Here is a 22,399-nt window from a genome sequence, read left to right as displayed (position 1 = left end):
TGGAAATATATCCTACACAAGGCAAGCTGACAAGGTAAAAGGAGGATGAGCAGAGAATGGACAGTGCTTTGGCTGAATCAAAAAATCACTGCACCAGTTAAGTAGAAAAAGGAATATGAGGAAATATAGAAGAGATAAATAAAGTGAGAAATTACAGCTGCACTCTTGCATTATAACAGAATGAAGAAAAGGATTGTAAATGCAAAGTCTTGCATTTTGTTTTTTCTCCAGGCTTTACCTAGGGCTCCAGAAGTATCCACCACAATTTAGGATTATATGTGCTCCCACATAAATAAATTCCTCCACGCCTCTCCTGCCTTCAACTAGCAACAGCCTAACCTAAACAGTATTTTGGTTTCCAGATCTTTGTCATCCATAAACCTCCTGGCTATAAAAGCCTCACAAAGGAAGCCATTTACTTAGGCAGAATGAAATAGATAGCAGCAATAGTATCTGTAACACTGTGAAGACACTGGTTTGTGCCTGCTGAGGAGATTTGGAAAGCCCATTGGATTTCCCTATGTAAATTTAAAGAATTCTCAACCACCTCTGTTGAAAAGCATTTGCAGAATTCTTTTCTGACACGTGAGTCAGCAGTGAGCCATTCCAGCCAGAGTCTGTGTTCATGGTGCTGATTCAATCTGCATAAGCGCACATCAAATACAGACTCAGAAGGTCTGGTGTGTCTACACTGGACACATATGACTTACCCTTCCCACACACTCAGTACCATTTTCTGTATGCTGGGGTAATTTGGGAAAAAACACACAGCTGTTGCAGGCATATAATAAAAAATCCTTTCTCCAAGCTTCCAAAAATGGAGCAATTTCCAAAGTGAAATTGGATTTCATTGTGTAAGATTGGATAACAGATCTTTCCCCAGCTGCAGTTCCGGCTGACAGATCTCAGGCTCATGGAAATGACACTCCATGCTGTGTCACTGCACCAATATAAGTTCTTTCACTATTTCTCACTTTTCTTACAGAGACAGCAGCCCTGTGTGAACATCCCCTGAATGGTGCAGGACAGACACATACAGCAAGCACCAAAATATTCATACATGGTTTTCAGAAGCACTTGACCTGCCTCTGCTTTCTCTTGAAATCTGTGATAAGCCTTCCATGTGAGAACATTAGCTGTTTCTTTTGTTGGGGTTTTGGGGTTGGTTTTTTGTATTGGTTTGGTTTGGGTTTTTTTTTGGTAATCAAATTTAAAATTAATAATTAAATTACTAATTTTTGGTAATTAGAGGATCCAAACACTTTCTGAAATGTATCTTTTTGTTTTTCAAACGCCAGCCTAGAGCATAAACTCAAACAGACTTTGGAAAGGGAGGTGCAGCCCTGCTCCCCAATGAAGCAATGGATTGTAACAAAGGTAAAGCTGCTGCAAGAGGGTTGTCATTTAAGAAATTAAAATAATCTAACTAGGTGTCCACAGGGAAGGAAAACTTGCCTTTCCTTGTCACTACTGCTGTTTACTTCTCATTGATTCAAGTGCCTGGTAAAGCATTGATGGGGTAGACCAGCCCACAGTTTGCACTGAGGCTGATACCACCAGGGCATGTGGGCAGCCCTTGTGACCTGGTCCTGGCCTCCATTCCACAAACTCCTGTACACAAAAGTGCAGCCATCTTTCTGCACCTCTGGGAGGGCTGAAATCATGAGAGCTTTGCCCTTTCCTCTTTTTGTGTCTTTCTTGCTCTGTCCAAGAGACTGATGTGAGCAAAGTCAGCTGCTGCAGCCTCTGTTTGGCACCACAGACCCGCAGGGGTATTAGGGGATGCAGCTTCACCGTCCCTGCTCAGGGGCTGTAAGCAGCTGTGTCCACCCCAGTAAAGAACACAAGAAAAGTGAGAAAACCAAGGAAATGGTTGACACAAGGTGGTTTAAAAGTTAGCTTTGACTGGGGACATGGGAAACTGCAGTTGACACTCCTAAGCCCACCACCCAAAAACAGGCAGCCAATTTATTGAGGAAATGGTTGGGTGCAAAGGTGTCACAATGTCATCTGATTGAGTAGCTCACCACAGCTGCCACACATCTAAAGCATAACATTTAATTAATCATTAAAACATTTCAGATAGTGTACATAGCTATTTCTTGACCAAAGTTAAACCCATCAGCAAAGCCAGATGAATTTGAATCACAGAATTCTGTGTTATATGATGTGTGTCACATGATTCTGTGTTACATGCTCCTCCTGAGCCCTGGTAGGTGTCCAGCAAGGTCAGCCTCCAGTCAGCAGCTGGAGGGAACAGCCACCAGCAAGTCATACATCTGGGGAAGTGAAACATCAGCACTGATAGTGGCTCCAATTTCCTGGCAGTGTCTTTTGAGGGATTTCTGTTTCTGCAGATGAGATCTGCAGCTCTAGCCTGGGGCTAAGTAGCCATTTTTCTGAGACTGCTTTTCATCCACAGATGGAGGCAAGGGAAAAATCCAATATAACAGAAAGCAAAGGAGAGCTAGAGAAATCCTCTTGAAGCCTAAGTCGAGGTTCAACCAGGGCAATGGCATGAGAAAATACACCAAGGGAACATTTCACCTTTTGCATAATCTCAACAGCTGTGGTTTATGCATTTCATTATAATGATATTAAACTACACTTCTTGTAATTATTAAGTTGTATTCAAGCATTTGTAGTTTATCTTCAGAAGAATTTCAGTCCATTTTATAGCAATAGAACTGAAAAACTTTTTAACATAAGGATAGAAGAAGTCCTGCCCCTGTACTTATGTACTTACACTTAGGTGTATTTACTTAGCTAGTAACGAAAAGAAACTCTATGTCAATAAATCGAGGATGCTTTATATTTTTTGCATTTTTTTTCTGTATTTTTTAATAAAAAACCTTTTTTTTCCAAGTATAAGAAAAGGCTCTTTCCAATAAGCTCTTCACACAGCTATGTCAAATTAAAGAAAACGTTTGCCCCAGCACTCACTGACATCATTGATGCTGCAAATATTTCTGTACAAACTTTGTAGTACATGGAACCCTTTCCTCATAAGCTGCAAAATTCAGCATTTATGTAACTGACCAGAGGGGTTTTATTATCTGTTGCTTATTTTCTGTCTTCATTGTAAAGCCTTGGTCAGGAAGGGATTTAAAGGAAAGGCAGGAAAAGAGTCAGGTGGGATCAACTCAAGCCTGAAAGAAAGGGTTAGTGATGTGAACAGAAAGAAAGCAAACTGGTGAAAATGAGCATTTTGTGCTCATTAGATTTAAATGAACAAAATATTTTTTATCAAAATCAGGTAATAAAATTATACAAAAGCTGAGTTTATGACTGTAAAAAATCTTTACAATTGAAAAGAAACTTCCTCTCTGGCCAACCTAGTGGATAACAGCATTCAATTGGTCTGTCCTAATAGCTGGGTCATGGACTATAAAAGAAAGGGGAAGCAGGTTTAGACAGGGTGTGTTCCCTTTCTGCCTCCCTTGGGTGCTCTGAGGTTTTTAGTTTGATTGTTCAGTTCCCTGACTGCCCTCTGGACAATAAAGCATTCTCTGAGGGAAAGTCTCTAAAAGAATTTGGACTGCAAGGTTACTTTCTTTCTCTGCAGTAATTCACACAGACTAAGGGGTTCTTGATGCATTAAAATTTCTCCTAGTGGCTGCTGCTAGAATTAGCTATTGGACTCCAGTAAATTCAAGTGTCTACTATGGGAGTCTGTGCTTAAAGCAGCAAAGGCAGTCATGTCTATGTAGGGTGCTACTGCTGGGAATTTATTTCCATTGTGGTGGCTTCTTTTGACAATGTGTGAAAATTTAACTGGCTGCAGTTTAAGATTGAAAGTGTAAACCATGCCATTCACAAGAGTTGTGTTTTACAATACAGACCTACCATACAACACACGCCACTGCAGGAATTGCAGATTAAAACTGATGGGGCGAATAAACTCTGTGTTTGGCTGGAGCAGAAAGAGGTTAAAAGTCTGACCTGCAAACAAAGCTGGTGCTAGCTCTACCTCACAATTGCAGCTTTTGGTATGGAAAAATATTTAAAGTAGTTTAAATGTGCCCACAAACAAGGGATCCAGTTTAGTAAATTGCAAACTTTCTGACTAAACAGGTCACAAAATTTCTTGTGTTTGCTTTAATCATAACATATTATGGAACATAATTTATTCCAAAAGCACCCACAAAGTTAGAAAGAGGTCTTTAGAGGAACTTTTGTCATCTAAGGCCATCTAAGAATGACAAAGCAGCTACATAGTCTTCAAATAATGTGCTGCTATATCATAAAGTCATAGAAATTCTTTCCAGATCTTCCATTATCTTGTCACAATCTCACATTATCTTGACTTTTATCTGGATTAAGCTTTAGTCTGGCAACCGTAGTCCAGGCCTTACCATCAATTAGTTATTAAATGCAGGAGATATTCAGACCTGCTCAGGTCTAGAGCTCTGGTTAGAATGAGCAGAGTAGCAACTGAACAGCTGGTGAAAGTAAACCAGGTACCTTTTTGCTCCTAGTCATTTGCATATTAATGATGATTTGTGGGGAAATGGGAATCAGTTCAGTGGAGGACAGGGTATCCAAAAATGTTCAGACACCTATCTGACCTTTGTGCATGTGCAGACTGGGATTGTAACAAAAGAACATCTAATGGGCATTATCCAGAACATCAGAGCTGGCTGGTTGGGTACCTGTGTGCTCTGCTTTAAACCTTTCCTCTCCTTTTTTACCACCCAATGTGAAAAAAGCATAAGGGGGTGGCGATGACTTAGAAAAATTATGGATCTTGTCATCTGGCAGAGCTGAAGAGATTTCCAGTGAGATTTTACAGCAACTGCTGCTCCCAGGAGCTGCACATTTTTAAGCATCAGTCACAAGTGCACTATGATACCTGGGACACCCTAATTTGAAGCCATGTCCAACTGCCTGGGCTTGCACTCATGGTAGTGGATTTGTTTCAATGACTTCAAACCAAGTCTAAACTGTTCCTTGTTCCAGCGGGGTCTGCAGCATATGAGTTACCCAATGTATTAATTAGACGGCAGCGCTAGCCGTGGGCTGCAGGAGTCCTGGGGCTGGCTGCAGTCCCGCCGATGCGCTGGCTGCAGAGCAGGAGCTGGAGCAGCGTCCCGGGGCTGCTGCTTGCAGAACAACAGCACCATCAGGTGTCTGTGCGCCACAGCACAGCAGCGCCCCTTCCAAAGCGGGAATGGCCTTTTCCAGGAGTAGAAGGTCTCTTAAAGGTCACATGAGACTTTACCTTAAGAAAGCATTGGTTTTTGACAGCTCCTCTGCTATGACAGTACCCACAAACATCATTCTTTCACCAAAAACACCAGCGACCTTATTTCCCATAGTTTTAAAGAAAGGTAACATCTTGTAATTAAACTACTTTCATATAAAACTTAGTACTTGGGTTGCACATAGCTGAATTAGACAGGTAATTTTTTAAAATCATTGTTCTTTCTCGCTTCCTTCATTATCTATATCCATTTTCTACACTAAAAATAAAAGTTAAGAGAGTATAAATAAAGAGCAGATGATACAGTCTCAAATCATGACTACCTGCATTTTCACTATTTCCATGATTTACTGCAGATAATTATGTCTTGAATATTTGTCTACATTTTTTTCTATGGAAGTCTACCCATTGGTGCCCTGTAGAGAATTATTCCCTTGCTCCTTCTGTCTGAAGAGGATTTGGATGCTGCTTACTGTCTGAGTTTTCTTAGCTCCATTTTCCTTTTTGCTTGGTAACCTGTGATACTGCTTTTTTACTCTTGGAAATGCATAGTACTGAGCAAAGTAACTCAGAACATTTCAGACAGCATATGTTAATGTTACTCTCCTTTCCCAAACTTCCTAGCCTCTGTCTTTCCAGAGGTAAAGAATACTACCAAAGAATCTATGCAGCTTTATTGTGTCACTTGAGAGTCAATATATGTGAGCAGAAGTCTAGTACTTGACCTGATCCTACATAGCCTTGCAGTTTTCTTGGAGGTTAGCTGGATTCTGTTTCTCACCAGCTCTCAGCAGAGGGGAAATTGCCACCATTTTCAGTGTAGTTTGCACACTCCTCCTGATGTTTCACTAATTTGACCTTAATGTTCTAGTTTGAATCTGCAGCACATGGTGAAAACAGATTTATAGATTGCTTCAATGTACACCTCTAAGCTTCTCCTTGAATTGTACCTCCTCCCTAATTGCTAAAAGTTGCCCCTTGCTCATTGCCAGACGTCCATCAAAGTTTCTCTGTCACTTCCCTCCTCAGCTAGATGGGGAGAGAAAATATAGCAAAAGGTTTATGTTTGAGGATAGAACAGGAAGAGATCACTCATCAATTACCGTCATGAGTAAAACAGACCTGGAGAAAATGAATCTGTTACCAATCAAATCAGAGTAGGATAATAAGAAACAAAACCAAAACACTTTCTCTCCACCCCTCCCTTCTTCCCAGCTTTAATTTTCTTCCTGAGTTGTCTATCTCCTCCCGTGCAGCAGCCCAGGGGGACAAGGGGATGTGAACTGTGGCCAGCTCGTCTCACGTTGTCCTTGCTGCTCCTGCCTGCTCTCGGCGAGGATGCTTCACCGTCTCTTCCTCCTCCAGGGGGAGACAGACTCCACGATCTTCTCCAATGTGAGTCCTTCCCGTGCCTGCTGCTCTTCCCGAACTGCTCCAGAGTGGATCCCTTCCACAAGGTGCAGTCCTTCAGGAACAGACTGCTCCAGTGTGAACCCCTCCATGGGATCACAACTCCTGCCACAAACCTGCTCCATTGTGGGCTCCTCTCTCCATTGGTCCAGAGATCTTGACAGGAACCTGCTCCATCACAGGCTTTTCTTGGGTGTCACAGCCTCCTTCGGGCATCCACCTGCTCGGGTCTGGGGCTCTCCAGGAGCTGCAGGTGGATCTCTGCTCCCCCTGTTCCTCCCTGGGCTGCAGGGGCACAGCTGCCTCACCAGGGGCTGCACCAGGGGCTGCAGGGGAATCCCAGCTCTGGTGCCTGGAGCACCTCCTGCCTCCCCATCTTCCTCCACTGACCCTGGTGTCTGCAGGGTTCTTCCTCTCACACATTCTCACTCCTCTCTCCAGCTGTAGTTGAGCAGGTGGTTTTTTACCTCTCTTAGCTCTGTTATTCCTGAGGTGCCAAAGGCCTCCCCCTTGCCAAGCAGGAGGTCCGTCTTGGAGCCAGTTGACATGGTTCTGCTGGACACGTGGGAAGCTTCTAGAAGCTTCTCACACCTCTAGCCTGTCCACTGCCAAAACCTGCCATGCAAATGAAACGTATTTATATACAACTTATCATTTTGTCCAAATTTAAATAAAGTAGTAAATCAAATGGTCTGAAAATTACTGGGAGTTCAGTGTGTCCTCAACTAGACATCAAAGAATTAGATAAGAGAAAGGGTTAGGAGGGATTATTTTATCCAGATGCTGGAGATTTCATAATATTCTTGGGCTTCTGTGCTTTATTACCCTAATAAGACAGTTGTGTCAGTAGAATAAAATTATTTTCTTAATTTTATAATCTTCTTCTTTACTAAAAGCTGTTTTACACAGCGGAAAACTATTTTGAAAGTCTTCATTTGATTTTTCTTCCTTAGATTTAGCTATACCACTTTCTTCACATTCTGTTTCTAAGCATCTTTATCTTATTCTTCTTTGGACTCTCAAATACAGGCAATTGAGAAAATTGGTTTACTTTCAAAAAAACTTTTAACAGGAAAAAAAAAAAGAAGGCAAATGAAAAAAAGATAGGTGGCTTTGAAATGAAAGGATTAATGACAAGAGATTTGAAGGTGTGCAACAGATTCTGAGGTGAACTGTGCAGTGAAATGTGCCTAAATCTGACCCATTGCTGTGAACCTGACACCATATGTTTTTAGGACAATGCTTGTTATCTTCTTTTGAGAAACTTTTTCAATAGTCCGGAATGCATCTGCAATGAAATTATTTTTCCATTCTTCTTTTCTTTTTGGTGATAAGGATATATAAGGATGAGGATATAATTATATAATCTATCTGTCTCTCCCGCCCATTCAGTCAAGTATTGTCTGATTATATGTGTGAAGTGTAATCATAATTTTGTGCCTGCCTTAAGCACAATCACAAGTAAAATAGGCAGACAGGAATATAATTTGAGTTCTGTGTTTCACTTAAGCAAAGAAGGACTGATTAAGAAAATGTATTTGTTTGTCTATTCTTTATTACAAAGTCAGAATGACCACAAAAATCACAATCATTCTCTAAATGCTGTCATTATATTTGACTGGGGAAAAAAATGGGGAACTTTCCATGTGAAATCTTTCAATCTTTTCAGTCCTAAAAGATGGCTTTTCCTTGTACACAAACCTTTCCTTTAATATAGCTCAGTTGTTTGGGTTTTGTTTTTTTCCTGAAAGGGATTATCTGTTTCTGACTACTGCTTTTTGAAGGCCAAAAAGCTTTATCAAATCACTACAACTAGAGAATATAGGCCTTATTCCCATTTTATATCTGGAAATCTCTGAAGATCTTGATTCGTATATGTCAGGTGATACACCATCAGCCAGGGCTTTGAGAAATAAGAACTGTAAGCCTTTATGCTTATATACATCTCTCAATGAACAGCCATCATCATGTTACACTGAAAGAGTCCTTGTACACACAGGATCAGCCATTTGAATGGGCCCTTATGAGCAGCCAGATTCAAATGATAAGCAGGAATTAACTAAGCCACCATCTCAGCCTGGCCAGCCAGCAGCCTGGTGTCCTGAAGGTAGCACGAGGGCAGAGCAAGTGGCTAAAAACTTCCTGAGAATCAGGTCATGTTAGTCTCAAAATCATGAGCCAGTTTGGACAATGGAAGCTAGATATTGTGGGGTTAATCCTGAATTCTTGAAGAAAGGGACAGAAAAGGACCAGACCAGGGAGTTATGTAAAATGTGAGAATATGAAAATAAAGGAGAATGAATGTTCAGTACTTACCAACCAGTATTCTCTCATCACATTCCTGGAGTTCAGAGACCTACAAAAATATCTTCATGTTGAAAAAGAAAACAAATAATGCTTAAATGTTGTATTTCCTGGGTTTTGGTGAAAAAAAACCCATGAGAAATAATCATCTTAATGTCTGGTACCAGTTTCTGTTTGTTCAACATGATGTTTTGGTAGTGTTGAACAATCATCAGAGATGACCTGGTTACTTTTACTCACTTACATCCCTCTATATAAAGTGCACAGTTAATTTAATTTGGCTATTTTTGAAACTCATATTCAAGCCTGCAAGACGATGTGTTAAAGGAAGACACAATAAGTGTAGTTTTAATACTTGTACTCAAGATGGCAGCACGAAAACATAAAACAAATGCTTCAGTGGCAATTTTCCGGAGCGCCGCTGGCTCTACCCTGATCATTTTATTGCATTCTGTTCAACAAGACTGAACAGTTTGAAGCACAGAATGGTGGGCAATGAACACCCAGCGAGCAAATATTCAAGAAGAGTGGAAAACTCATTAAGATTTGTGTTATTAAAAATAGTGTAATGGTGAAATAATGAACCTTCTGACAGTAGTTCATTAACAGTTAAAAATGCCTAATCAGAAAAATATTAGCATCAACTAGATCCTGGTGAATTCCTACCAAACCTTTCAGGTGCAATGAATGTAATTGTGATGACTGGCTTCTCCCATCAAAATGACAACTATGATATTTTAAAAGAACATCTTTGTTCTTATTCTGAGTGGTAATATTTTCCTGCATTTAAATGCATTCCCCACCACAGATGTATCCCCTCTGTTCCTTTGCTTCTGTGTCTCATGAGTTATGCATGTACATTTTCCTACCAATGCACATGCATTATCTAATTGTTTTTTTCCAATAAATATTTAATGTGCTTTGCTACAAACCAACATAGTGTGAGTGTGCTTTGTCTATGGAAATGAAAATTACTTCATTTATTACTCATAGATTATATAGAGTTGGGTGCCAAGAAGCTTTGGAACCATGAACTCTGATGCATTGAAAAGTTCTTGTCAGGTATCATTATGAAGGTATGTTATTGTGTTTTATCACACAGAAGATGGCACTAGGGTAAAACAGAAGGGGAAAATTAGACTAAACCAGAAACTTGACAGTAATTCACTGACCAACATTAGGAAATATTAATAGAGTCAGCAGACACAATCCATTTGGAGCCAAATAAATCCCTATAAAGAATTTTCCAAAAGAAATTAATGCAAAAGCAGAGTACTTCCATGAAGGTAGAAACTGGGATATGTTAACCCTCTGTGACATTGTAGCACTATTAGAGTAACAATGCTTAAATAATCCAGGCCCCGTTTGTATTTGTAAACCTTCACATCAGCATATTTTCATTGACAGCAAACAAGAACAATGTGTGAGAGATGGAGAAAGATGTACGGTGCTACAGGTTATGCTAAATCTGTATAATGAGAGAATTTTCTGTTATGTTTAGAAAACAGTGTGGTGATTTGATGTGAGTGTGCACCTACTCCTTTGGGAAACAGAGGGGTGGCTGCTAAACTGGTCTATGGAGAGCTCTTAAAAAGGAAGTAGCTAAAGCAGATTTTTTTTTTTGTATTCTTGAAGATAGTGTAATATTTATGGATTTTTATAGTAATTTCAACTTTAAAACTGTCCCAAGTTTGTCAGTGTAGGATAGATCAAGTAAGTAAACTTGTCATAATTGGAAAATGCCTTGAATGTGAGACAGCTTTTTTTTTTTTACTTTTCCTAAAATGGAAAAATGATCTGCAAATGCCCACAACATCTGACATTATTTACCAGAGGAGATATAGTATTGTAATCTTCTCTCCCTATTAATGGAAGTCATGGAAAAAAGAAGGAGATATTTGTAAGACTTACTCCAGTTTCTTAGTCCCTGCCTGTAGCAGCATTTCCAAAGAGTCATATGTAGCCATCTGGTTACCATCTGGGTTTTATCAAACAGCATGGGACATTTCCAAGTAGTTAGGCAGAAAAAACTGAGCATCAACAGTGCATGTGTAAAAGTACCTGAAAGAAATGTGCATACCCTGCCATGGAAACTCCATCATACAGAGCATATGACCAGCTTTTGATCCAGTACTTTGTTTTAATATCTGTTCATTTTGATGACAGTAACCCCTCTGACTTGTTGCAGACTGAGCCTTTGCTTTCTGAGCTCTAATCAGTCTAGCTGAAATGTACCTTCTGGTATCAATGATGTAAGACTGGATTTTCACAGCACTCACCCATTACAGGGACTCATACCCCAGTTAAAGGCAGTTGTACATGCTGAGCATGGCTTCCTGGACATTCTGCTGAAGAAAGAAGGCACTTTGCAACTCTCTTGTGTTTTTTGTCTTGCAACAGTTCCTATTCCTTGAGCTTCTTTGGAGAGATGGAATACCCAAAGGAATTTTATACCTCTAAAATCCACTTCCAGCCATATGTCCAGTTTCAGCATAGAATCATAGAATATCCTTAGTAGGAAGGGATTCCCAAGGATTATCAAACTCCCCATCCTGCACAGGAGAACCCCAACAATTACAACATGTGCCTGAGGGCATTTAACAGGAACACAGTAAGCCCAGCATGAACATTTGAGTTGAGAGCCAAATGAATGATTGTGTCCCTTTGAGCTGCCATGACTGGAGAACAGGTCACCTCTTCATGTGTAAAGAAAGTAAAAACCTGCAGCACCTGTTTGTAGCATGTTTTGGTTGCAAATGCTGGTCATTCTGCCCTTCAATCCCTCTTATTTCTTTCTGGCTGCACAATTTACAGGGCTCTGAAAACAGCAGTATAACATGAATCCTCTAATCCTCCAACTGGTTTTGCTGAGATTCTACCACAGGCAAAAAAACCAAACCAAACCAAACAAAATTAAAACAAGCAAACAAACAAAACCCCAAAACAAAACAAAACAAAAGGAGCAATTAATGAAATAAATCACATGTCATGGCTTTGATTTCTCCAGTCCTCTCTCCACATAATATTTCCAGTTCTATTAAGCTACTATTTGAAAGAGACTCTAATGGACTGATTCTTCCAGTTACATACGCTGGCTTAATTTCATTTAAGTAATGAACCCCAAATTGTACCCAGTTAATGATTTATTCCTAGGCCTACTATGACTACTGGTAGTTTTCCTGACAAAACAATGTTACCATCCCTCCCTGAGATCAAGCTGAAAGTGCCTTTTGAAATGGTTGAATCCATTTGTTTGGTTTTGTTATTCATCTTCCTTCGTGACATTTGTTGCAGTCATCTTACTCCTCTGAGGGATTTCATAATCCTAAACTTGTATTTGTCTTGAGCTGTAAAAAGCAAAACTCTTGGGAGGAAGGAGGAAGGAATACTTCTATTCCTATAAGCAAAAAGTCAACAAGTTGATAAAGATGAAAAGACAAACTAGCAATATCATTTAAGGTAATTTTGTGTCTAGCTAAAGAGAAAAGTTGAAAACATGACAGAATATTTCAGGAGGGCTCTGCACAGGAGAGAGAATTTGTCTGTCCTCTTGCTTTTCAGTTTGGGTTAAAACCAAAAATTCACCTGCATTTTGAGAAAGCACATCCACACACAATATTTAAGGAAACTAAAGATAATAAATGATCTTCCATATAAGAGGAAAAATAGGAGACAGGCAGATGGGAGAGTCCTTAGAAAGGCAAAGAAAAGTTCTGCTCTGAAAATAAAAATCCCAAAGTGTATGGAGATTCCTTTGCTTCCTCTCTTGTCAAAGGAGATGCAGGTTGTGGAGACACTACAAAAGAGAGGATTAGGGAGTTGGGGCATAAAAGAAATTTGAATAATGAAAATAATCCATGTAGTTGTTCTGTAGGAGGACACCCAGAGCTCTTTTGATATACATCTAGCTGAAAAATGATACAGTAATAAAATCTCTGGAATTCAGCAATAGGTTAGTTACACTGGTATGTAAAGTACTTTACAGAAATGTATTTGCATGTTTGTTTACGTAAGGCAAACAGTCATTATAATCCAACCAAAGCTTCAGCTTCCACCTAGAAACTTGCTGATCTACACAAAAAAAATTGTATAGGAACTGGAACTTTAAATTTACTAGCTTAAAAAAAAAAGAAAAAAATATACAAAAAGCCTTGTGCCAAAAAAACATACTCTAATGATCTCATTGATTTAGGAAAGATTATTCACTGTTACACAGTTTTAGGAATGTTATGATTGAATTATTAGAATATTTTAGACTATTTTGCTTTTTATACACTTGCCAGCTTTTGTACCTTTCAGGTAATATGCTTAAGGCTCTTTTTTTTTTTCTTCTTTTTTTTTTTTCTTTTTTTTTTCTTTTTTTTTTTTTTTTGACTATACCCAGCTTCTCAAATCACAGCTTTCTTTCATGAGTAAGAATTAGGCATTGCAGCTAATGGTGTTAAGAGATCTTCCAGCTTTTGACTGATCACAGCTGAAAAATAGCTAACTGCTGAGCTTCAGTGAGCTGGCAGCATTGACCCAGACAAAAGCTTATAGAGGCATGAAGATGGAAGCATGAAGGCTAAGCCAGGAGAAGTTTCTTTATTTCTTTAAAGCTGTGAGCTTGTAGGAAAAGACAGTAATGGTGGCTAAGCATTTAGCCAGAAAATTTTCAAGTTTTGCTGAGACCATGAGGATTACTGGATGTGGAGGTTTTAGCATCTACACTGTCCATTAGTGGAAGCTTCACAGAGTCTGTTAACTCATGAAGTATGGGCAGACAGGACTGGTGAGAGAAGACCTCAGTGCTCCAGTGTAGGCAGTGATCAGCACATTTGTGAGTTTGACTGTAGGAAGGATCCCAGAATCACAAACAACTTCAGATTTTCCAGCCTGTATTTGGCAAAATCTGAAGTACAGAAAAAAGTGAAGGAGGTAACATAAGACCATGGGAACGAGGCAAGAGCATTTTAGACACAGACTTGCTCCATGAGAAAATGAATAGAAAAGGCAAGATGGCAATGGAAAAAGAAAAACTGTTTTCACCAAAATGAAAAAGGCCAGAACTGAGAGGCCAAGGGAAGCATGAATGATTTTCAAGATGTTGAGGAGGAGAAGGAAACATGACTCTTAGACAGAAGAGAGAGAATAAAAACTGAAGCCTCTTAAAATCATGGTGGAGGTAAAGGTTTTCATTAGCCAAGAGTCCTGGCTAAGAAATTGTAGATTTGTCATTTGAGCAGATCCAGAAAAAAATGTGTTGCTTGTCAGGATGCATTTAGTAAAAAAAAGAATATAAATTAGATGAAATTTTAAGGTTACAGAGACTTCTAGAAAAGCCAGAAGAATGAATTAATATCTTTCACTCTGGAGCAAGTGACACAAGTGTCCCATTAGGTGGGTCTCTTAGTTGAAGAATATATTCAGTAATTCAAAATTCATGGTAGTTACTGAAGTTTTCAAGTCCATATGAAAAAAAAAAACCAAAAGTGTGGCAAAATCAGGAAGCAGAAGGATAGCAGGATAGCATAAGCTAGCAAGTGCTATGGAAAAGATTAGAAGGAGGAAGAGTCCACAAGGAATGCAGAACTGTGGTGACAGAGAGAGGAGTATTAGAGTAAACTGATGTCCTCAAACACAGGACATTTAGTGTAAAGTGAGAATGAGGCAGGATAAGTCTTGGCAAACTACAAGGAAAAGAAAAAAAAACATTTAGCCATGACCATCTCAGTTTCTTGGAAAACTATCAAAACTACATGAAGTATCATCAGTTTCCACTAATGACAGTAGTTCAGAATGCAAAATGAAAAGTATAATTTCTTATAGAAGTTCAAGGAAAAAAAAAAAAAACTGCAGGAACTTTCTTCTAAGATCTTTTAGGGATGCAAAATTGGGAAGCTTCTTCCATACAGAGAAGTATGCTGTTTTCATGCAATATCAGACAACCTTGAACAATTTTTTAAAACAGCAATTGAATAGCAGCTGATGTTTCAAAATACTGCAGCTACAGAGCGATAGCAAAATTTTTCTGCTATAAATGGGAAGAATTTTGTGATTGGGGGGAAATGAACTGAGATGCCTAGCTAATCAGCTGAGGCCTCTGATTTGTTAGCAGAGAGAGGGCTAAGAACCTGAGACATAATAAGAAATCCTTCCAGAAGAATAAATAGAAAAAATCTTAAGGGCACCGAATGAATTTCGTGACTTTTTGAGTACTGTGTACAGTACTGATCAACTGGGCTGCAGAATGACAAGCTCACAGTGTGAGAAAAATTCTATCAAGTTGCTGCAGATCTTAGAAACAGAGCAATAAATAGAGCTACAAGAGGGACTTGCACTGGGCAGTATATGTATATGTGCATATGTGTGTTTATGACCTAACTTTCAGAATTTCTTGCAAGGGACAAATTAAATCATACTTGGTTTTACGTAGCATTTGAATTTAATTACATTATGCAACTATCCAAAAGTGTCTGATAGAATGTAACTTCTCAAATTCCTTTACCCTTTCCTCTTTTTTTTCCTGACAAAAATATATTAGTTTTAAGTGGATTCTAATGGAATTTACAGAACTGACCGTGCAGCTTTCCAGTTCTTATAAGTTAGTGAATTTTCAAAGTGTTGAAGTATTCTGACCCAAATCCCAAAGGAGTATAAAACAGCAATGCAGGTAAAAAGCAAAAACAAACAAATATCTTAAACTAAATTTATTGTACTATCATCATAAACTAGGTTTTATTGATAATAGATCTAAGGCTGAGAGTCTTGATATGAAGAATTCTAAGAAATTACTCAAACATAATTTCAGATCTAGGTGTTAAAGGGATTCCTTTTACTTAGCTTTCTGACCACAAATAGAGGAAAAAACTGTAAAAAAAAAAAAAACCAGCTCTTGTGTCACAAATTTTAAGACATCTGAATACAGCTGTGCAAATGTGAAATAATTAGAATACCTAATTACATTTCAGGGCTGTAAAAATCTCAGCCTATTTAATACTATAAAAATCTTGACCTATTTTTGCATAGGTCCCAGTCTCCAAATTCACATATAATATCCTTAGTGAAAACATTTCATTTATTATAGGTTTCGATGGCTGACTTATTTTTAGTAACTTATGACATTCTGATAGGCTTCAATAGGGGTTTAGAAGTTTCAGTTCAGAGAGAAAAAATGAAATTTCAAATTCTCAAAGCTAAGAAGCTCCTTGACTGTACTCTTTTCCTCTTCTGTTGCCAACAGCTAAAATCTTCTTATTGCCCTCTTCTTCATTAAAACCATTACTCAGACCGTGTTGTGCTTTTGTTGCTATGCTGTCTCTTCCTGCTTGTACTACAAAGATGACATCTCTGCAAGCAGTGGATCAGAATGATACTCAGGAGGAGTATCATTATAGCTCAGAGCTATAACCTTGGGGGATTTTTGGAGTATGTGCTGTAGAACTCTTACATTTCTCACCTTTCCAGTCTGACCTTCATTTTGAACTTGGAGATGTGTAATGATGAACCTGTGCAGAGGATGAAAGAAAGGCTGCTTACTGCTGTTAGCATTTGCTTGACTGGCAACAGATGTTCATGAAAGAGATAATTTTTTAACTGTCTTGTGGTCTAATGTACAAGGCATGGAGATTATTAACATTCTGATCAATTACCATGCTTTCCATTAATCCATTTTTCTCACTGTTTGTGGGAGCCAGCGATCACACATTTTTCACAAGATATTATCAATTTAACAGTAGGCTTCTATTCAAATAATTTCAAAATTAAGTGTAATCCAAGGTTATAATACTAGAATCAACATTTCATCTATTTCAATTCTTTCTCTGTGTCCTATGACAGCTTATGTGTTATATTCTTTTCAGCAGCAAAAAAAAGGAAAGACCCGTGATTTTTCACTCTCAAGGACACAGCAGCTCCACTGAGAGTCATCTTTCCTCTCTCATTCCTGTAGAAATCCCTGCACCTGTGCTTGAAGTCTTTGAGGTCTCAGCTAATGAAGTAGGTGCTATTTATAACTCTCCAAATCTCCAACAGTTTTTGATGAAAAACAGTCAGTCCTGAAAGCATCTGTGCCACACAAATAGTTCCTCAGGCTTGAACTTTAGACCAGCTCAGCTCAGAGAAGACAATCTGTCCTTTCTGCCTTCTCTTCCTCGTGTTAGATGTTGTGTAGCAAGAGAATTCCACATTTTCACTTCAAAAAATAGAAGGAATCTGAGCCATAATGTCAACTGAAAACTTAGTAATAATTGCACCGAGTTACTGCTGATCAAGTTTCTGTGGCCTAACAACTTCTGCTCAGCTGGCACACAGAGACTGTCAGCCTACATTGCCAAAGTGTCAGGTGAAGTCCTACAGCATCAGCTGCATTTCCACAGTCACCACAGCTCACTTCAGCACAGAGAGCTATTGAAACACACTATTTTGTCTGGAAGCCTGAGTCCCAAACATTTATGTGTTAGTCAGTTCTCCTTCTACACAGGAAATCTCTATCAAGAGACAGGTTTTTGGAGATTTGAGCTGAATAGTTTGAGTGTGTGATGCCTTGGCCCATATTCTCTGTAGAATCATTATGGTTGTGAAATTTCCTATGTGGTCATACTCAACCTTTTTTTCCTTTTTCAGTCATCAATAATTTCAGTCACATAAATTGGCTAAATGACTCTGCAATCAGAAGTAATGTCTTCCAGCTCTGGACAGAAGACATTTGACTGATTGCAGACAAGAAGCTGATTGCTGCCATAAAAATTCCCTGAAGAGTCCAGATCCAAGCAGACTAGACCTGATCAATTTTCCTGTGGGCATGCTTCCCCTTGCTGAGGGAGGGGACAGAGGAAGGAAGGAATCAGGGAGGAAGAGCCAGCCTCCAAGCTACCCTACTCTTGGTAGTTATCCAACAGCTGGTAGGACTCTAGTCAGTCTCTGAAAGAAATATTCATAGGAACTTTACCTTGTTTTTTAAAATGGAGGACTGGAGCTTCCATTCTCTCTACAAAATAGAAAAGGAGTATGGGATCATTTCCTGAGCTTGCATTTAGTACCTTTTTCTATGGAATTTTCTTCAAATTAAGCTGACTGAAAACCAAAGAAACGATCCATGCAATTGCTCCAGCTCTACAGAAACTTGCAGTTGTCTCATTCTTCCCCCCAAATAATATATCCCATGCATTCACCTCAGCAGTTCTGCTCATAGCACACTGTGGCACCAGCCTGTTACAGCACAGAGGAAGGACTGAAAGGGTCCATTCTAATGAACATAAACTTCAAGACTCAGCCCTGCTGTCAGAGAGTCTTTGATTTCAAATGAGGGAGAAAGCACTACTGTGTAGGCATGAGAATGGACAGCCTGAAACAGCCACCTGCTAGGGGGAGAGAGAGAATATACTCATCACACATGATATAGTAGCAGCTCTGCTGCTGAGTGTATGCCTCACATGCAGTGCCAATGGGCAGTCCATGGTCCCAGAAATAAATCTGTCCCATATTCCCCAGCTGAAGAGAGGACAGAAGGCTGAGAAGTAAGAAGCTTATTTTAGCTGACTGGGTTACTAGAACACAGACAGAATTGACAGTTTTGCTGATATAGCAAAATTGAACTTATTTGTCTTATACAAACAACAGAGGGCAATGAAAAATGAGAGGAGCCAAGCAGACTATCTCAAGACAAGATGACTTGTGAAATGACTCATGGTAATTTATACTGTGGCTCTAATGTTTACCATTCAATAAGGACTTTGTTTGGTAGCTCTGTTACCAATTAAGCTCGTAAAAACTTTATGTCAGAGAAGCAGGGTCTGGGGTCACCCCAGATCATGCAACCTGGGAAGCATTAGGCAGAGGTGCTCTGGTGGCTCTACCTAGGACCAGACCTACTCAGACTATTCACCTGGTATGTGTGAGCTCCACTCTCCAGTGCTACTGACTCATGGAGCCTTCTCAACTCAGACACAGCACAACATCAGATTTGCCCTAGCACTGTCATGCTTCTGAGCTCACTCTGACAAGCCCTCCCAAAATCTGAGGCTGTAAGATTTTGCAATACCACCCTTAGGTCCAGTAATATCAGCTCTGAACAGGAGCTAAGAATTCAAATTTGACCAAAGCCATGCAGATGAGTACTGGCACTTCACAGATGATAGGAAAAAGAGACACCCACACCAAGTCTGCAGGTAGCAGATCAGGTTTATGTGAGTTATTGGTATCAGGTCTATACCACATGAAAACTGATTAAATGCTTCAACTGCACTTGAGTAAGCCAAGCCAAAACCAACCAGCTGTGCAGAGAGCCAGCTCCATTTTCTTACATCCATGACATTGTTAATTGGCAACATGGATAAAGAATCCATGGATAATTAAGAGTGAAGTACACAATATAACAGCATTCTCTTGGCACATTTGAGTCCTGACACATCATTTATTTCCCACAGACTGTGCATACAGAGCTGAAAACAGAACGTTCATCTCTCACAGAGAAAAGGGGAAGATTCTCCATTTTTTTACACATCTATACAATTTTGCCTATAAATACCCTTTTTTTTTTGCCTATAAACCAGCTAATTAAACATCTGATTTAGGGGCAATCCCCATGTACTGTAGTATTGTGTTGAGCCTGTGTCATTATGAACCTTGCTTCAGAATACACTGTGAGCAAGAGGACAAATATATCTTGAAGTTTTGGGGGCTGGCTAAAACCTGGAAAATACGTAACATTAGTTTCTGTGCTCAAGCTGTAGAGGTTCCACATGCATATTTTACCCTTTTGAGGATGGGAGCCCCCAGGGGGTATCTGGAACAGTCTTAGACCCACTGGTTTCAGCTTCTTTGTCAAGCCTTATCTTAATTGACTTGACTTGCATGGAGTCATTTGGTGTTATTTGAGTTTCAGAGATTTCAAAATTTCCCTTACCAGATCTCACAGCACTAGCATCTGAAATCTCTCTGCAGGTTTTTAATTCCTGGAGCCTTCTTACTGGGATTGCAGATTCAGCTCAGCTCTACCCTAAAACACACTTCCCTCTAACACAGTTGTGTCACAGACATATTTTATGAAAAATCCTTTTGCCAGGATCTTTTCTCCTGACAAGCTGGGAAACTTCAGCTTCTTCATGTTTTGCTGCTTGGGAATGTGATTTGGAGAATTGTTTACCCAGCATGTGAAATTGTTTTTACTTGATGACCAATGACAGCCACCTCTATCGAGGCTGTGAGCAGTCACAAGATTTTATTATCATTCCATTCCTTTATTTGCTGACCTTCTGATGAAATCCTTTCTCTCTTTCTATAGTATAGTTTTAGCATATAATTTTCTTTCAATACAATATATATCATAAAATAATAAATCAGCCTTCTGAAACATGGAGTCAAGATTCTCATCTCTTCCCTCATCCTGGGCCCCCTGGGAGCACCACCACAGAGTTGTAATATAGATCTCCTTCAGCTGATAATCTGTGTCCAAAGACTGCTGGTTTATGAGAAGATAGGTAGTTGAGTTCCTGATAAAGAATACCCTGTAGGTATCTCTGCCATGGAAATAGCAGTGTCTCCACAGTTCATGAGCCCAAATTCTAAGTTCTTCTGTCTAAAGTTCCGTATCAATTGGAACCTTGTCTAGCTCTCACCATGTGAGTGAATCTGAAACATTCCTCTGCTGAGAAGACAAGTGGATATAGGTAGAACTTATGCTGTCTAAATATATCCTTAAGTACCAGATGCATGAGGATATTTCAGGACCCAGCCTCCCACTGATTTCAACAGATCCGGTATCTGTTTCCTACTTAGAAAAATTAGTCACCTGTGTTTTATGCAGATAGATTTTAAGGGTGTTTTTTTCCCTGTGTCTTCAGCAGATTGACCTGCAGACAAGTCAAAAAACAGAAGCCAGCTGTGCCAGCATGATCTTATTTTGTACTTGCTGATGTGGCTCTCATTTTGCACTTCCTACTTTCTTTTAAAGTAAGTAGAACACATTTACTTATTCTAGTATAAAAATAGCAAACAGAGAAGAAATAATGTAAATTGAATAAAAAACAGCAAGCTGTAAAAATTCTATGGAGTATGATGGGAAATCATTAATCTAGAAAAGTGAGGATTTAAATGGGAAAATGGAAAGTATTATTATACTTCTAACAGCTTATTACTAGAAACTGCCAGTTTCTAACAGGATTGGGATGGGGGAGGAACTTCTGTTGATTCAGCACTTCTGGCGTGTGAAGCTCTTTTTGGGTGCAAGTCAGACTTCAAAAGATGCATAAGAAAAAAAATCAAATAGCGACATTAAGTCAAAATTAAAAATCCATACCATGAGTCATGTTTGCACAGCGATGGACATCCCAGTTTTTAATATCAGATAAGTGGCTAGATAAATACATTTACTGGCAAAGAAACCAAACTAAGTAAAATTAATTCATCTTGAGAGGAGCAGGAGGATAGATACCAGATGAAATCTATCCATATCTTGTTTCCACTAGAGAATATCCTACAGTGGCCTTGATATCACTCAGATATTACATTATATCACATTGCTATTTAGATTATAATGTGTCCAAAAAAGAGCAGCAAAGCTGGAGAATGGTCTGGAGCACAAGTACTATAAGGAGCTGAGGGAGCTGGGTTTATTTAGACTGGTAAAAATGAGGTCCAGGGAAGACCTTATTCACTCTCCACAACTAGCCAAAAAGAGGTTGAAGCCAGGTTGGGGTCAATTTTTTTCCCAAGTAACAAGCAATAGAAAAAAAGAAATGGCCTCAAGTTGCACCAGGAGAAGTTTAGATTGAACATTACAAAAAATTTCTGCACCAAATATTTATTGAGCATAGGAACAGGCGGCCTAGTGAAGTGGTTAATTATATCCCTGGATATAATTAAAAGGCATGTAAAGGTGGCATTCAGGGACACATCTCATGGTGGACTTGGCAGTATTAGTTCTACAGGTCAACTCAATGATCTTAAAAGTCTTTTCCAACCTAAATGATTCTATAATTCTATAATGCCAGGAATAGTTTTGCAGACAAATATGTCAATGTGAAAAGTTAGAGTCCGTTCTAAAAACTCACATAGTCTAGGGTTTAATGGGGTAATGGTGATATCACTTTAAAGTCTGGTTTCATGATTCCAGTATTCATCACAGATTTCCTCCTTATTCACAGAACCCTCCATGTTTGTGCTTTCTGTCAATACTCTCCTTGGATCTGAGGAAATACAGAAATACAGTTATGTACAGTTTGTACATAACTCTAATGGTTCAAGATAGGAAAGCAGTTAGCCCAAGTAAAGCCTTAAAAATGAGTTTCCAGTTTTCTATTACCAACTAATGAAGTTCTTCTGAAAAAAAGCCAGTCATGATCATTCTTTGTTCTTCAATGTTCCTGAGGATCTTCATTCATCCTTTTTTTTCCTTCTCCATCTCATTATTTTGTAAAGCACTGCCATTCCTTTTTGATTTAGTTAGTATAAAAATTGCAAGTAGGTCAAACTGTCTGAGAAAAGATAGCTTTTATTCAGACA

The 22,399-nt window shown here is 39.1% G+C and overlaps 1 long non-coding RNA gene across 1 annotated transcript; it reads left to right on the top strand.

Annotated features, from left to right (window-relative positions):
* Window positions 1-867: 867 nt before the first annotated feature.
* Window positions 868-7,522, top strand: LOC127059099 (uncharacterized). The gene is made up of 3 exons (XR_007776550.1): window positions 868-1,123; window positions 1,299-1,377; window positions 6,460-7,522. It is a non-coding gene; the product is annotated as an uncharacterized LOC127059099 (long non-coding RNA).
* The last annotated feature ends 14,877 nt before the right edge of the window (window positions 7,523-22,399 follow it).

The sequence above is a fragment of the Serinus canaria genome, chromosome 1A (assembly GCF_022539315.1).
Source record: "Serinus canaria isolate serCan28SL12 chromosome 1A, serCan2020, whole genome shotgun sequence".
Classification (NCBI taxonomy): domain Eukaryota; kingdom Metazoa; phylum Chordata; class Aves; order Passeriformes; family Fringillidae; genus Serinus; species Serinus canaria.
The sequence above is the reverse complement of the archived record's forward strand: the minus strand, read 5'-3'. Positions and strand labels throughout refer to the sequence as shown.